This window comes from Muntiacus reevesi, chromosome 14 (assembly GCF_963930625.1).
Source record: "Muntiacus reevesi chromosome 14, mMunRee1.1, whole genome shotgun sequence".
In the NCBI taxonomy this organism is placed as follows: Eukaryota; Metazoa; Chordata; class Mammalia; order Artiodactyla; family Cervidae; genus Muntiacus; species Muntiacus reevesi.
This window is the reverse complement of record NC_089262.1, coordinates 50,483,185-50,499,259: the sequence shown is the minus strand read 5'-3', so window position 1 is coordinate 50,499,259 and position 16,075 is coordinate 50,483,185. Positions and strand designations below refer to the sequence as shown.

The window sequence follows — 16,075 nt, the reverse complement described above, 5'->3', positions numbered from 1 at the left end:
GTTCCTCAAACTCTGTTTCATCATTTGAAAGATAAGGTTCTTCTTGTACTGTCAAGATGCACGTTAATACATTAAATGTTCTAACTCCAGGGAAGAAATTGTATCCATTTTTTTCCCCTGTCATATGAATTTCAATCATTGCTATTGTATCAGGGTGAATTATCCTATATTTGCTGCTAAAAGCATTTTATTTTGACCCACCTGTTTATTACTGCTTATATATTATATAAGACTTCCCTGGTGGCTCAAATGGTAAAGCGTCTGCCTACAACGCGGGAGACCCAGGTTCAATCCCTGGGTTGGGAAGATCTCCTGGAGAAGGAAATGGCAACCCATTCCAGTATTCTTGCCTGGAAAATCCCATGGATGGAGAAGCCTGGCAGGCATCTACAGGAGCTCAGAAAATAGCATGATTACAGCAGTCTGGCGCAACTTCAAGGAAGAGCAGATGTTCTTGACCCTGGCTTGTCGCCAGTACAGTTTTCTGTAAGCCCCAGTTTTATCACAGCTCTCTGCTCATATACCTTCTTACACGTGCCAACTCTATACCACCACCATGGAAACTGGTATTTTTATTTTCTAGTTTTTCAATTCTTGGGTCTTAATATCTTTTAAGTTCATAAACGAATAGAAAATGTTTAACCCAGATTAATACAAGCAGTAAGTTGCCAGAAAATATTTAAAAACCGTAGATGGTATTAGTCAAAAAGATACTTTCACTTGACTGCTAGGAGCACTTTAAAAGGGCTTCTCTATATACCAGAAGAAAGCCATGCAGTAAAAATGAAATTTCTACTGGTGGTTGCTAACTGCTCTGGTTTGAATGTTTGTGTTCCCCTCAAATTCCTATTATGAGATCTTAACTCCTAAGGTGATGGCATTAACAGGTGGGGCTTTTTAGAGGTGTTTAGGTCATGAAAATAGAGCCTCATGAATGGAATTAGAACCTTTATTAAAAAGGACCCACCTTTTCATGTGAAGTTATAGCAAAAAGAAAGCTATGAACCAGGAAGTGGGCTCTCACCAGACCTCAAATCTGCCGACAACTTGATCTTAGACTATAAGCCACACAGTTTATGGTATTTTGTTATCGAAGCCTGCACAGACTAAAATACTAATACAGTGTTTCTTTCTATAAGCATAGAAAACACATTAAAGGGAATTATATCCTCTGAGAGGTGAATCTATAAAGAAGCTGGGCATCAAGTCATAAACCCATCTCAGAAATATAAAAAGGGAAACCCAGCTGAGCATTTTCCTTTTGTGTGTCCAGAGGGCTCCTGACTTATTCTTTGTGCAAAGAACTGCACATCTTGGAAGCAAATAGCTTAAATAAGGTAGCAATATATTTAAGAGCACCTTTTGAAAGTTACAGTCCCCAAGGTAGACACACCATAAGAATCTTCTCATTGCAAAAAAAAATTCAAACACAGTTGCTATAACAGAAGGCAAAATGAATTGTGGTGTGGCTAGTATGTTGAATTCACAAGAAACAGTCATTTTCTCCTAGCCCAACAGTGGATAAGTACTTTTTCATTAAATATTTTAATTAATAATTTTATTTTATTTTTGGCCATGCTGAACAACATCCAGGATCCTAGTTCCTAACACACTGGAAACGCAGAGTCGTAACCACTGGAATGCCAGGGAAGTCCCTAATTTTTCAATTAAAGTGCCTTTTCCTCAATACTTGAAATAGTTCTTGGATGAGTTGTAAAGTGTTCATGTTGATAGCATTAGGCCAATGGTCATTTTGCACAAATAGGAACAAGATTTCAGCTAATCCAGAATAGTGTGACAAAAAGCATTTTGTTTCTTCCGCTGAAGCTTCAGAATGAAGCCATAAAAAACAGGAAGATACTGAAATCAATTTACTGTGATCTAGCCTTAGCTGGCAAAATCAGTTAACGTCTAAAATATATGCTTTGAAGCACAAGTCTATCAAAAGTGGTAAAGTTAGTGTACTGCCCATTTTGTCTGTTGTTTAAAAGGCAAACGAAAGGGTCAAGTTATAATTTTAAAATGCTTTATAATTATCTGCACTTAGGATGTATACAAATTCAGTAAGAAAAATTATGGAGAAAAAAGATTCACTCATCCGCTCTATTATTCTATATTTTTCAGAAAAGAGGCTTTCAAAAGAGAAAATCTTAAGTTAAACTAATCCATCATTCTCTTTTATGGGCCTGCCTCTTGGAAATTATAATTATTTGCACAAATAATTTTACTCTACAGCATATTTATTCAGGCAATGCATAGTTAGTTAGTAGGGACTTAATATCTTTCTAGCATTGCCATGATCTGTGAAGAACATAAAAGAAATGTGAGATACATTCTCTGCTCTCTAAGGACATTTCATCTTATTAATTTTATAATTCTAGAAATATTGTCACCCTGCTTATTTAACTTCTATGCAGAGTACATCATGTGAAATGCCAGGCTGGATGAATCATAAGGTGAAATTAAGATTCCTAGGAGAAATACCAACCTCAGATATGCAGATGACACTGCTCTAATGGTAGAAAGTGAAGAGGAAATAAATAGCCTCTTGATGAAGGTTAAAGAGGAAAGTGAAAAAGTTGGCTTAGAACTCAGCATTCAAAAAACTAAGATCATGGCATCCAATCCCATCACTTCATGATAAATAGAAGGGGGAAAAGTGGAAACAGTGACAGAGTTTATTTTTGGGGGCTCCAAAATCACTGTGGATGGTGACTGCAGCCTTCTCCTGTGTCCAGATAGCACCCACCACCTTAGAATAACGAAAATAATGGTTGTTTTCCTTCATTAGATTACTGGCTCACTACATTTTGTTTAGAAAAAGATAGTTTCACTGTCCACTGTCACGTTTTTATTTGTATTGACTAGGACTGTGTCCAGTAGAAATGCATACCTTGTGCACCAAGACATAGCATAAGAATAGTCATGGCAACATGACTGAAATAGAGACAAACTGTAATCAACCCAGGTGTCCAACACAGCAGAATAGATAAATGAATTGTGGTAACCTTTTACAAAAGAATACTACAAAACAATGAAAATCAACAAACTGCAGCTACACTCGACAACACGGATAACAAATGAAAGAAGCAAGACTAAAGAATACATCAAGTTCCCAAACACACAACACTGAACTATACGGATATATAAGGTGCATATGGGCGTGCACACCAAAGTAGTAAAACTATAAAGAAAGCAAGGAAGAAAACTGTTACATAAAAAGTAAAGCTAGAGCTTATTCAGGGAAGAGTAAAGGAGAAGGTTCTAATTAGAAAGAAAATCTAATTCTTATCTCTTCCTCCTCCTCTTCTTCCTCCCTCTTCTTCACCATGGGCAGCAGTTACAAGGGGTATTTATTCTTAGAACCATTCATAAACTCTACATGTCACATTATCACTTTTTATGTGTATAGTATGCTTCATAGCAAAACATATCTAAAAAACCCCACAGGTTATTATACTAAATATTAAACACATACATATATGCATATAATACATATACACTAAACTCTATTGGTTTCAAGGGAAAATAAAGAAGAGAGATTCTCTATTAGACTTCTCCTATCACCTCCCACCCTCCAGCCTCTGCTGAGCACAAAAGAATACAGACATACTTAAAAAATGAAAGAGGTAAGGGCTCAAGAGTACAACAAAATATACCAGTCCCCATCATGAATGTTATCTGAAAGTTTAAAAGACTTAGGTGAACTTCCCTGCTTGCTCAGTGGTAAAGGATCAGCCTGCCAATGCAGGAGACACGGGTTTGGTTCCTGGTCAGAAAGATCCCCTGGAGACGGAAATGGCATGTCCACTCCAGTTTTCTTGCCTGGAAAATCCAATGGACAGAGGATCCTGGTGGGCTACAGTCCATGGGCGTCACAAAGAGTTGGACACGACTTATCAGCTAAACAACAACGTGGCTTTTTGCCTCATGGTGGAATTGCAGACTCTCCTTTGTCTATTGATACAACTTACTGATATTACTATGCAGAAGCAGCACTTGAGAAAAAAGAGCATCTCCCTGCTCTTAGAGCTGGGACACAGAGAACCTTGTACTTTAATGGCCAGCCCCTAAGTTTCCCACTCCTACCAGCAATGTTGATTCTAATCTTAGAAAAAGTCTGCCTCTTTGAAGGAAAAAGCAAAAACAGACAAAAACCCTGAGCTAACCCAGTCATGTCCACCTATAAAATGAGTTTTCTAACTTAAGTCTTCATCAAACTATTTTTCTCCATACTCCTGAATTAATTGGGTACTAATTAACTATTACCTTTTCAGCTGCCCTGGATGAAACCTATAACAATACCTAAATATTGGTGACACTATCCTCAAAGCCTCTTTCAGCAATGATCCCAAAACAAACCTTGGTTAGGAGTGACAATATCAAACTTTAACTTGTCACGCAAGAAAGAAACTGGGATGACCAAGCGCCCAGCTCTGGTCACACTTTCTAAAAGGAGCACAGAAAAATCTGCACAGCAGCTTTGTTCTCTCCTCTGTGATCATTATAACTGTATAGCTCCTGGGTAGGCCCAAATCAATTTTACGTTTAAGAATACCTGAATATGATCTGTGCTTTCATAAGTTAGATTTCACTTTTCAAAATCAATACTAAGTCATAATATCTTGGTGGAAACAATGTAGAGGGCAAAACAATTCACTCTTGATCTTCCAAAGCTTTATATCCATAGCACAACTCACTTCAAGCAAACCTTGATCCAAAGTTTGGTAAAATAACCAACAGTTCTGCTCAAGTCACATTTGGTCAACACTATTTACCATAATGTTCAGGATCAAGTCATTAAAGGCAAGACAATTATTTGCCTCTGTTTAGCCTGGCAAATAAACACTGAATGGAAACAGGCATCTCTTTTTAGGCTTGTGCTTGAGTTAATGCTTCCTTTTTTTTTTTTTTTTTTTTTTTTTTAAATAAGGAGACTAGAAATGCAGTTCAGACAGTAAAGAAGATGGCAGCAATGCAGGAGACCTTGGTTCAATCCCTGGGTCGGGAAGATCCCCTGAAGAAGGGAATGGTTGCCCACTCCAGTAATCTTGCCTGGAGAATTCCATGGACAGAGAACCCTGGTGGGCTACAGTCCGTGGGGTCAAAAAGAGTTAGACATAACAGTAACTAACACACAGTAGGAATGCATTCTGCAAGGGGGAAAGGAAAAAGAGCTATAAGACAATCATGAAGTTGAATTATTCTACCTAAGGTATGTCTACATTACACAGCTCATTACTTGGCTCAAAAATACTACATGTCAAAAGATATTTCCCCAAATAGAACTATATACTTACAATAAGAACACAATTTAAGAGGTACGGGGCTTCCTTGATGGCCCAGATGGTAAAAGATCTGCCTCCAATGCAGGAGACCTGGGTTTGATCCCTGGGTCAGGAAGATCCCCTGGAGAAGGTATTGGCTACCCACTCCAGTATTCTTGCCTGGGGAACTCCATTGACAGAGAAGTCCATGGCGAGGCAAAGAGTTGGACACAACTGAGCAACTAACTCTCACTTTCACTTTTTCGCCTCACAATGAAATTTAAAAACTGACATACAGTATGTAATTTTTTTTAGGAGAAGAAAAAAATGCTTTCTGGGACCAAATGTAAGCTTCATGTATTAAAAGATAGTTTTAACAGAGGAGAGATAAAAATAATCGGTCTTACATTTGTAAGTCACTGGAATTCAAACCCAGTCCTTTTGAGTCCATGGCTGGTGTGGTTTCAACACACCGCAGTGGTCCTTAGTTTCCCTGGTAATGATTCATCCAAAATCTTCATATGAAAAAAGTGATTTTAGGAAGTAACTGTAACATCCCAGTCTTTTGTTTTTAATTAGACACATATGTGTTGTCATTTGCTTCATCCACCCCTCCCAAATGATTACTGATAGAATAAACTCTGAGGAAAAAACACATCCATTTTCTAAGCAAGCGTTTTCCCTAAAGGTTCCAGCTGAAAAATATTATGAGAAATTAGATCACAGACATATGCTTCCTTTTTGCACAACCCAGTGGTGGTAGTTAGTGATGGAAAAGGGACATAACCAATGCAAGAATAGGATTGAGAGCCTGCCCATAATAGTATAGATGATTTTAATTGAACACTAGACCATAAATTAAGTGTAAATGGTTTCCAAATCAAATGTGGTTTAAAATTAGTCAGATACTTACAGCAAGACGCTTACTTATTAATTCATTAAACTCAAGATCACACTTATTCAGATAATTTCAACCATCCAGCAGCTTCAACTACTATTTTATTTCCTTTAATTAATCTCTCTCAAGATACATATAAGCATATAGCAAAACCATCATTTTATCAGTTTATACTATTAGCTTTAAAATTGTGTAAGCCAGTATGGTGGTTATTTGTACAAATTCTGGAGTTCTGAGTTCTGATAAAGGGTGTCAACCATGTAAATTTACCACCTGTGAGTAAACAGTTGTTGTTATATTTAAATCAAGAAGAAAAAAAAGAATGTGTGTGTGTATATATATATATATATATGTATAACTAAATCACTGCTGTATAGCAGAAATTAACACAATATTGTAAATCAACTACATACCCATTTTTTTAAAAAGGTAATATCCAGCTTCCTTCAGTTTCCGGACAGCCAGTGATTGCTTAAGTAATGCGCTATGTGAACATAGAAAACAAAATTTAAATACTTATTTTTGTGTCAAACTGAGTTAAACAAGGCAAAAAACCCCACCAATTCTCACTCAATGCATAACCCCCTCTGAGTTAGATATTTTAAAGATGACTAAATCAAAGAAGGACTTTTAAAAACAATAGCCCAAAGCATGGAAAAATAAAAACATGTAACCCTAGTGGACTAGAGTTTCATAAAACTAACTGCATGAGAAACTAACAGTGTGTGAAAAAGGAATAGGAAAATCTGAGACACAAAACACTAACAGGAAAAATTTTAGCAAATATCAGTAACTTAAAAAACTTTGGAATCAACTATTTGATATCCATCTGTGGCCTTTAACTCTTTAGTTGTTGCTTTTCAGTGATTGAATTACCTCTCAGGCAGTGGCCTTGCTTAAGTTCAAAGTTGACTAAGTTGATGGAGAAACTGCATAGTAGAGAACCCCCCATCAAGGGCAGAGTCAGTAGTCTAGGAGAAGTTGCTGTTGGGTTTTCTTGAAATCATGAAGGAACAGAGTTGCCGAGATCAGTGGTCTCCACACTCTTCTGCATGCTGGAATCACCTGGGGAGTGAAAACACTCCTGACGCTTGTATCCCATCTCCAGGAGGTGACTTAATTGGTCTGCGTGCTGCCTGGGTTCTGGAGTTTTAAAGAGATATAGGTGATTCTGTCTGTGGACAAATTTATTCTAATCTGTGGACAAATCTATATACTTTTATGTTTTTAAGTTAAATTTTTTTGACAAATTAGATTCATCACCATTTTCTTATACTTCATATTCAGTCTCACGACATTTTGGGAAATCCATGGAAGTACTACGTGTTCTGGAATATACTCACAACTGTAAATTCATAGAGGTAAACCAAGGTTGAAAAGCAAAAGTACTATATAATATAACTGAATTATTTATCATTGTCAAAAGGAGAATAAAAGTAGGAAGAATAGAGGCATGAATAAGATGAATTTCGTAAAATGTTTCCTCATGACAAGAATTACTAATGTATGGATCTTTTTTTTTCAGATTCAAGTCCTAGAAACTTTGTTTTCTATCCTAAAACCAGACAGACGACTTATAGAACACTGCCTACAATAATCTGGGCTTAAGAAATGAGCTGGATTTGTGTGACCTATTCCAACTTTCCACTTTATCAGATGGAGCAGAGGCAGCTGCTGGAATGAGGAATAAGGAATTGGGTCTTACACATGAATAAACCTGTAGAGATACTAAGTTCATTAATGTTCTTGTTGGCAGGAATCAAAATGACTTAGAGGCAGCCAAGTTGAATTACAGGTTTGATTTACTTAGAGATACATGCTATGCGGACATCAGCATTTTTTTTTTTTTTACGCCAGCCTCAAGGCAGGCTTGACAAGCAGTGTGCAATCCTTGCTTTCACAGTTAGATGCAGTTGTATTTCCCTGTGGCTTCTCTGCCTCCAGTGGGGCATATGTCCAGACCAGAGAGAAAAGAGGAGTTCTAAAAGTTTAAAATGTCAGTTGATCAACAGTGAATAATGAGGATACTAGATATCTTTGCTCCTTAAAAAGAAGAACCCACAACAGGGGAGTAGATTGACGCTGGAGAGCACATTCATAGCAAGAACATGTAACTTCACTCTGATACGTGAGGTTAACATGCTTTAAACAGACTGAAATAGTGAGCTGAAGGTATTGCTCCTTTGAAATTAAAACAATGACCAGATCATAATGAGGATATGTGGATATCAACATCAGAATCTTCCCACCTCATGACACAGTGCAATCTGATGTTCAAAATTCTACTAATAGTTGGGCAAACGAAGGCATTACTCACATAAGAGGGAAGTAGGGTAAAGGCTCACACGAAGGGTGTGGGATGAGTGAAATGTAGCCAATGGACAAAAACCCATAGTAAAAAGAAGTGAATACAGTCGATTTTAAAGGTCTGTTTAATTTAGTGAAATAGAATTCTTTCTAAAAGCCAATATAGCTAATTCTCAAGATCTTCCTGATCTTATTGAAAACTGACTGCAAATCACCAAAAACACGCAGAGACAAAACAGGAGCTGTGTTCTTGATTATTTCCAAAGACACAAAAAACACCCACAAAGATTTGCTCTTCTGGCAAGTGACATGGCAATTTGGTGTTCATTTCTAGTGCCAAATGGCAACCAGTTGTTTCTTCAGAGTCTTTAAACTTAGGTCTGAAACTGAGCTCTTCATTTCCCTGCCTTCTGCTTTTCCTTCCCCCATATTTGCTGCCAAAGTTACGTCTACCACCCACACAACAGCCAAGCCAGGACCTGGGAGTCATCACCGGCTCCTCCCTCTGCGTTTCAGTGCCTATTTCCAAGTCCCACTCATTATGTATTCTGAATAGCAAAGTAATCCTCCTCTCCATACGCCACCCCCAGGAGTCATGTCCTCACCCTCACTGGTTTCTATACCCTAGTTTTGTGCTCTGTCAACTCTCCCCCCTACCCCTCTGAAATTTTTTCTGGAGTTCCTATTATTCAAATATGAACATACCATCTCCTTGACTATTCTTTAACAACTTGGTATCTTTACTTGTTTTTCTTTTGCCTGTAATGACCCCTCCACCCCAAGTTCTTGCTAACTAGCTTTTTCTCTGTCCAGGCTTTTTCTGACTTTATCAGGCTGTTAGGTGTGTTTCCTTTTCTGCGCTTCTTGTATCGCTTTGTGCAAAACTCTACTGGAGTGTTTGCCACAGCGCTGCCGCTGTTGACACATTGGTCTTCTCTCCCGACCTGTGAATGAGGGGCGAGCTCCTTATCCTGTTCAGAGTTATGTCGCCTGTATCTGTCACTCAGAAGGGCTTAATACATTGATTTCGGGTAAGTCACTCTTTCTTCCTTTACTCACTGGAATTGCCTGGGGAACTTTTTAAAAATACTGAGGCTTGGACCCCGCCCCCAAACCATTTCAAATTGAATTTTTTGAGGGCAAACCCAGGCACCTGTATTTTTTTTTTTTTAAACTTCACTATTGTTTCTAACATTGTTAGTTGTTGAAAACCCCTGTGTTAAATTATTTCTCAGGAAATGCTAGTTAAAACTGTATCCTGAGAACATGAGGCTTGTGGTCTTTTGTGAGTTTTATTTTTAAAGAGGACACTGTATTGATTATCTAGGGTTGAGTAACAAATTACTCCAATATTTAGTAGCTTTCAATGACCAAAACTCAGTACCTCACAGCTTCTTCTGGTCAGAAACAGCAACGCTCAGGGTTTCTCAGTCAAGAGATTGCGTTCCTGGTGTCAGCAGGGGCTGCTGCCCTCTCAAGCCTAAACGGTGAAAGAGAGCTTCCATCCACATCCATGAATGTGCTTTTGTTGGGGTTTGGTCCCTCACTGTCTGGTGACCAGAAGCGTTCCTCAGTTCCCCTGCCTCTCCACAGGGCAGCTCAGAGCTCGGGGATCTGTTGCCTTTAAAGAGTGCAAGCGGGAGAGCCAGGAGAGGGTGAGCTAGATAGAAGCCAGAATCTTCCTGTACACTAATCCTGCTGGAACGGACATCCCATACTGTTGCTATACTCTTAATCAGATGTGTTAGGTCTACCCCAAACTCAACAGGGGAGAATGACAAGGGCATGGATGCCAGGAAGTGGGTATCATTGGGAGCCATCTCAGAAGCTGCCTACCACAGACATTTAATGATACCTGGCTTAAAAATTAACCTACCTTAAAGGAATCCCAACTTGACGGTCTTAACATTAGGAGTATGCACACCTTGGTTTTCTTGTAAAACTGATCCAAACCTCTTTGACAGAGATGAACTAAAAGTAAACTGACTTGTGTACTTTCTAATAATAAATTTATATTTTTTTGTTTTATTATCTAACTCTAGATGCATTAATTTAAGGCCATTTATACAAGACAATGGGGCTTCCCAGGTGATACAGTAGTAAATAATCCGCCTGCCAATGCAGGAGCTGTAGGAGATGCAGGTTCAATGCCTAGGTCTGGAAGATCCCCTGGAGTAAGAAATGGCAACCAGCTCCAGTATTCTTGCCTGGGAAACTTCCATGGATAGAGGAGCCTGGCGGGCTACAGTCCATGGGACTGTAAAGAGTCAGACATGACTAGGCACGCGCGTGCACACGCACACACACACACACACACACTCACACACACAGAGCAATACCAAGGCAGGTCAGTTTGTGACTCCAGGCTCCAGGTTTTATGAAATACATGTGTGCTTTTCAAAGACAGTGCTTCTCTTTCTTTTCTCAAACATCTTCCTGGTCATACAAATTCACAGAAGCTAGGCCACTTTAAGGATTTAACATAAATTTTTATTTTAGTGAAGGGCTGCTGCTGCTGCTACTAAGTCGCTTCAGTCGTGTCCGACTCTGTGTGATCCCATAGATGGCAGCCCACCAGGCTCCCCCGTCCCTGGGATTCTCCAGGCAAGAACACTGGAGTGGGTTGCCATTTCCTTCTCCAATGCATGAAAGTGAAAAGTGAAAGTGAAGTCGCTCAGTCGTGTCCGACTCTTAGTGACCCCAAGGACTGCAGCCTACCAGACTCCTCTGTCCATGGGATTTGCCAGGCGAGAGTAGTGGAGTGGGTTGCCATTGCCTTCTCCTAGTGAAGGAGAGGCAACAGTAAATCTACAGGTAAAATACTGAGCAAAATTGGCAAGTTAATGTACTGACTTTACTCTGATCAGAATATTAAATTTTAATTTTACTTCACACTTTCGAAAGAAAAGCCAATGTATTGCACAATACTGAATACTGATCTTAATAACCAAAATTTAAGCCTTCCTCATAGATCTTATCAATACTAAAGATTTTGCTTCTATTTCTGTTTGAACTACTCACCATTAATGCTACGATGGCAAGCTGAAATTGCTTAACAATATTTAGCAAAACTATACAAATAAAGCAAAAAGAAATCTGTGTTAAGGCACAAATGACTTAGCATTCTCAAACCTGATGTTGACAGCACACTTGCAAGAAATCCTAAACTCTTAATTTATATTCTAACTTCAAAATGCCACCTCCCAAAAATCAATGGGTTTTTGGTGCAGAAAATGTTGGCCTTCCAGATTGAATACTGCCCTTGACAGCACCTTTTCCTTGAATTGTTTCCTAAATATTTGTTCAAAAATATTAGCAGCTCACAAACTTGATGTGATTTTTAAAAGAATATGATCATAATGCAAGGTTATAAAAGATGTAACTGAGAAATTATGCTTTAAGTACTTTACACATGGGCAGAAATAACTTACGAACAATCTATATAGTTTGCTTTCAGAAAAATAAAACAGCACCATTGAGGGGAAATCCACTCTTTGCTTTAGCTGAGGTGGCAATTCTTCATATGATTATACTAAGACATGGATGATAAAGCCATGATCAGCTACTATTACCCAACATAAACAATTCTGTTTCAACCACTGTGAATTATAGCAGACATAAGCATTAAAGCTAGTGACCTGGGCTGTTGAAGCCCTTTAACCACTCATACCTTGAGCCATTCAGTATTTGTGGCCTAGACATGCTTATTTGGGGCTTAAGTTTGAATTTATTAACCTTACTTGGAATATGGTTTTTCCAATTGCCAAGCTGAAAGGCTGGTTGAAAACAGGTTATCGAAAAATCTAGTAAGTTTGTTTTTTGGTTTTTTTTTCTTTTTCACAGTAGTATGAGTTAGCAATTTCAAAACTACCTCTCATGTATTCTAGCCTTGAGCCACAGGATACACAGAGGAGAACAGAAGCCAGGCTTCTTTCTGAAGGAGTTACAAATATGAAAAAAGGAAAAACTAAAAAGTAGTAATAGACTGCAGTTGAAGGTATCTGTATAAACTGGAGCTTTAAACTAGTATAGAGATAAATATAGACATTTGTGTGTATATCTGTCTGCTGAGAGGAACTATAAGGAATGACACAACAGGAGACATGAGCAAACCTGGTTTGCTCAAAATTGAGCAAATCATGGTTCTCGGATACCATTCTCCATGAAAAGCAAGCAGAGATCCTTGAAGAAATGTTTGATTCGAGAGCTGGGGCAGGGAAAGTACAAGTTGAGCTGGGAGCATCTGGTTGCACCAAAAAGTAAGAAAGGGCTCAAAGGATGAGGAAGACATGACGCATCTGGGGCTCCTGACTCACACGGGACTGGCACTCCCATTGATCAAATCTAGGACAGTGAGACCATCAAAATAAACAATGATGGCAGTGGATTTTAATCTGTTAACTAAGAATTCATGAACCCATCTGTTATAAATAAATGAGTGGTGGAGAAGGGAAGCACTGTTTATTAGATTGTCAACAAATATAGATGGACTGATGGGAGTTAGCAAGTCCGGTCACTCAGTTGAAAAGGGACTGTGGGACTGGATAGGTTTACTGTCCAGTGGTCAAACGATCAGTCTCTACAGGGCACAGTGATATGCCAAGAGCTGTTTCTCAATGGGCATGCAATTATCTGCTGCAGATGGCATGACTGTGCTTCAGAATCCCAAGGGTCTGTGTCATGATTCTTCCAGTAGACTTGCCATAACTTCTGCACTGAATCTTTTCCCATCACTGATACCACCATGATCTGCTGGATCATATGGTCCAAATGTTAATCAGGGCTGCTTACACTGAAGCCTGGAACTGTCACAGAGCCCTTTTCTGTTTTCAGCCCTATTCAAAGCTGGCCTCCTTCTTTGGCACGTGAGCCAGAGCATTATTCCCAGTTGTAGAATGTGTTGATCCCAGAAGCAAAAGAGACCTAGAAAGTACCTACTTCCTTCTTTGTGGTAAAGGCTGCAAGACGCAGCAATTTGGCTTTCATTTCAGAGGGGATGTCCTGGCACTCCTCTGACCACTGGACCTCTAAACACTTAACTGAAGTGTCTGGTCCCTGGAGCTTCATGTTTATCTCCCATGCTCTGGAGTGCCTGTATCTTACCATAGTCTTTGGCATGCTAGCCACCTTTTGCTTATCTGTCCAATCAGCATGATGTTGTCAATAAAAATGGACCAATGTAGTGTTCTGAGGGATATTTAAGTGGTTCATATTTCTTCATATTATGACTGAGAATGGGAGAGTTAATATAGCCCCAAGGCAAAACTCAAGTCACTGTCATTCATGAAAGTAAATTGTTTCTGATCCTCTTTTCCAATTGGAACGCAAAAAAAAAAAAAAAAAAAAAAAAAAAGTATTGCCAAATCAGTGATGTACCAAGTATCTAAGTCCTTATTAAATCTGTTCTAACAGTGAGTTCCACCACAGAACAGCTGCGTGATGAAGGCCATTACTTGGTTAAGTCTGCAGTAGTCTATAGTAATTCTCCAGGATCCATCCAGTTTATTTAGGAACCAGACTGGCAAATCAAAGACATAGGATTGGGATTAGCACCCGTGTATCCATTAGGTTTTAAGAGATTAGTGGTGACACTAATCTTCAATCCCCTAGATACAACACAGCGCCTGATTTACCGTCTTGGCAGCAGCGACGGGAGGTTTCAGAGGGTTCCACTTGGCAATCCACACTACAGTAACTCCCACCTCCACAGAGCAGGAACCAGTGCAGCAGTTACTCCAACTGCCACAAAAAACAATTTCAATTATGCACTGGGGACTAGGAAACGACTCTTTGGTGGGTCCATGGATCCAGTGGGCCCACCAGGAAACTACTTGAGCTGGAAACATGGTCTGTAAGAACCCCCCATTCTAACAGGAAGGCTGAGATGCTGCTTTAGATTTCTGAACACAAACATCAGTGCTGATCCTGTGATCAACATTCTTCAAAACACCTGACTATTCTTTCCCTAAGGTACAGTCACTCAGATAGATAGCCAGAGAGTCCCTTGAGGGAAACTCTCATGTATTTATGTACTTGCCATGGGTTTGGTAGGATTCTTCCTCCAAGGAATCCATCCATATGTTCAGTTCTGGATCTGAAAATTGTCTTAGGCCTGGGAACTAGTCAAGGGATCATGACTTTTTTTATAACAGTGACTACCCTCAGCCGCCAGCTCTTTTTTTTTTTTTTTTTTTTAATGGTAATGGATGTTAATAAGCACCATTGTGGACAGCCCATCTATTTTCCCCCTAGGGAGGCTATTCTCTATTAGCTGTCTCCACAACTCCTCTTGAGTCAAGCTCCTTTGGCTGCAATGACCTTGCCAGTCATTATGGTAATTGTGGCCTTCTAGCTTCTGGCAGTTAAGCAACACCACCTGGCCTCTATTTCTACAGGGCTCTGTTACTCCCATGGATGTTAACGAGCCAGTTCTGTGGCTGCTTCTCTTACCTCCATCTCTGGTCTATAAACTGAGTGATGTTGGTGCTTCTCTCAGCACGGTTTTCCTGAGGGCCTTGGGTGATTGGTGTATCCTCTGGGGACATTCACAGAGCCACAGTCCTCTGATGCATCTTCTGTTTCGGCTTGCCCACTTTGCTCAGCCTCTTTATTCCTTCCTTTACCGTCTGCCAGTGCCATTCGGACATTTCTCACTTTGCTGAGAATGGGCTTTTCCTCTCGGTTTCTAAAATCCATCCCCTTAGCGAGTTTTCCCTGAACATCAGGGTCTGACTTAGTTTGTGCTACTATAACAGAAGACCAGAGTCTGAGTGATTTAAACAACAAACTTTAATTTCTCACGGTTCTGAAGGCTGGGAAGTCCAAGACTGAGGTGCTTGCAGATTTGGTGTCTGGGGACAGCCCACTTCCTGGTTGACAAACAGCTGTCTCTTTGCTGTGTTTTCACGTGGTGGAAAGGACAGGCGAGTTGTCTGGGGCCTCTTACCTCCAGGTCACACGGGGGATTAGGTTTAAAGAGTTGAATTTTGGGGAGATGCATTCAGTCTATAGCAGAGTTCTTCTTGGGTTGTTAAATCCCCTGTACCCCAGAAAGTGCCCCTCAGTCAATCAATTTGTATATATCTAATCTCACATTTTCCCCCCTTTGGAAAAAAAAAAAAACAAAAACCTTTAAAATCCAATCCCAGGAGTCCGGTCCTGGTTCCTGCCAGTAATGCCATGCAAATTTTTAGGAAAATAGTCTCTTTCCTCCCTTAGCAGGTCCAGTACATCCCAGCTGGGTTATGCTGGGATTTACCAGTGACTGGATTTGTTATTGGTTAATTATTGGCTTTACATGGGGGAAAGGAGCTGGAGGGCAGGGTTAGGGAGAAGGGCTACCGCCTTGTGGGTAGGAGGCTTCTGCAGCATCTTCCAGCACAGCAAACATGTGAGTTTTCGAGAGAAAGGCTGCTACCTCTGCAAGCCCTGATGGTCCAGAAGGAAGAGAGTCACAGGGACATCCATCCAGATGACCCCATCTGTGTTTAGGATCCTAGGTTCCCCACCTTCATATTAACAGAACCGTCTTGGTGAAACTTTCGATGCTCAAATGTCTCTGGAGTCCTGTGACACTAAGAATTAGCAGGCTCTTCAGCTTGCA

The 16,075-nt window shown here is 39.8% G+C and overlaps 1 non-coding gene across 1 annotated transcript; it reads left to right on the top strand.

Moving 5' to 3' along the window:
- Positions 1-234: 234 nt before the first annotated feature.
- On the top strand, positions 235-306 carry TRNAC-ACA (transfer RNA cysteine (anticodon ACA)). The gene has a single exon. It is a non-coding gene; the product is annotated as a tRNA-Cys (tRNA).
- Positions 307-16,075: the final 15,769 nt, after the last annotated feature.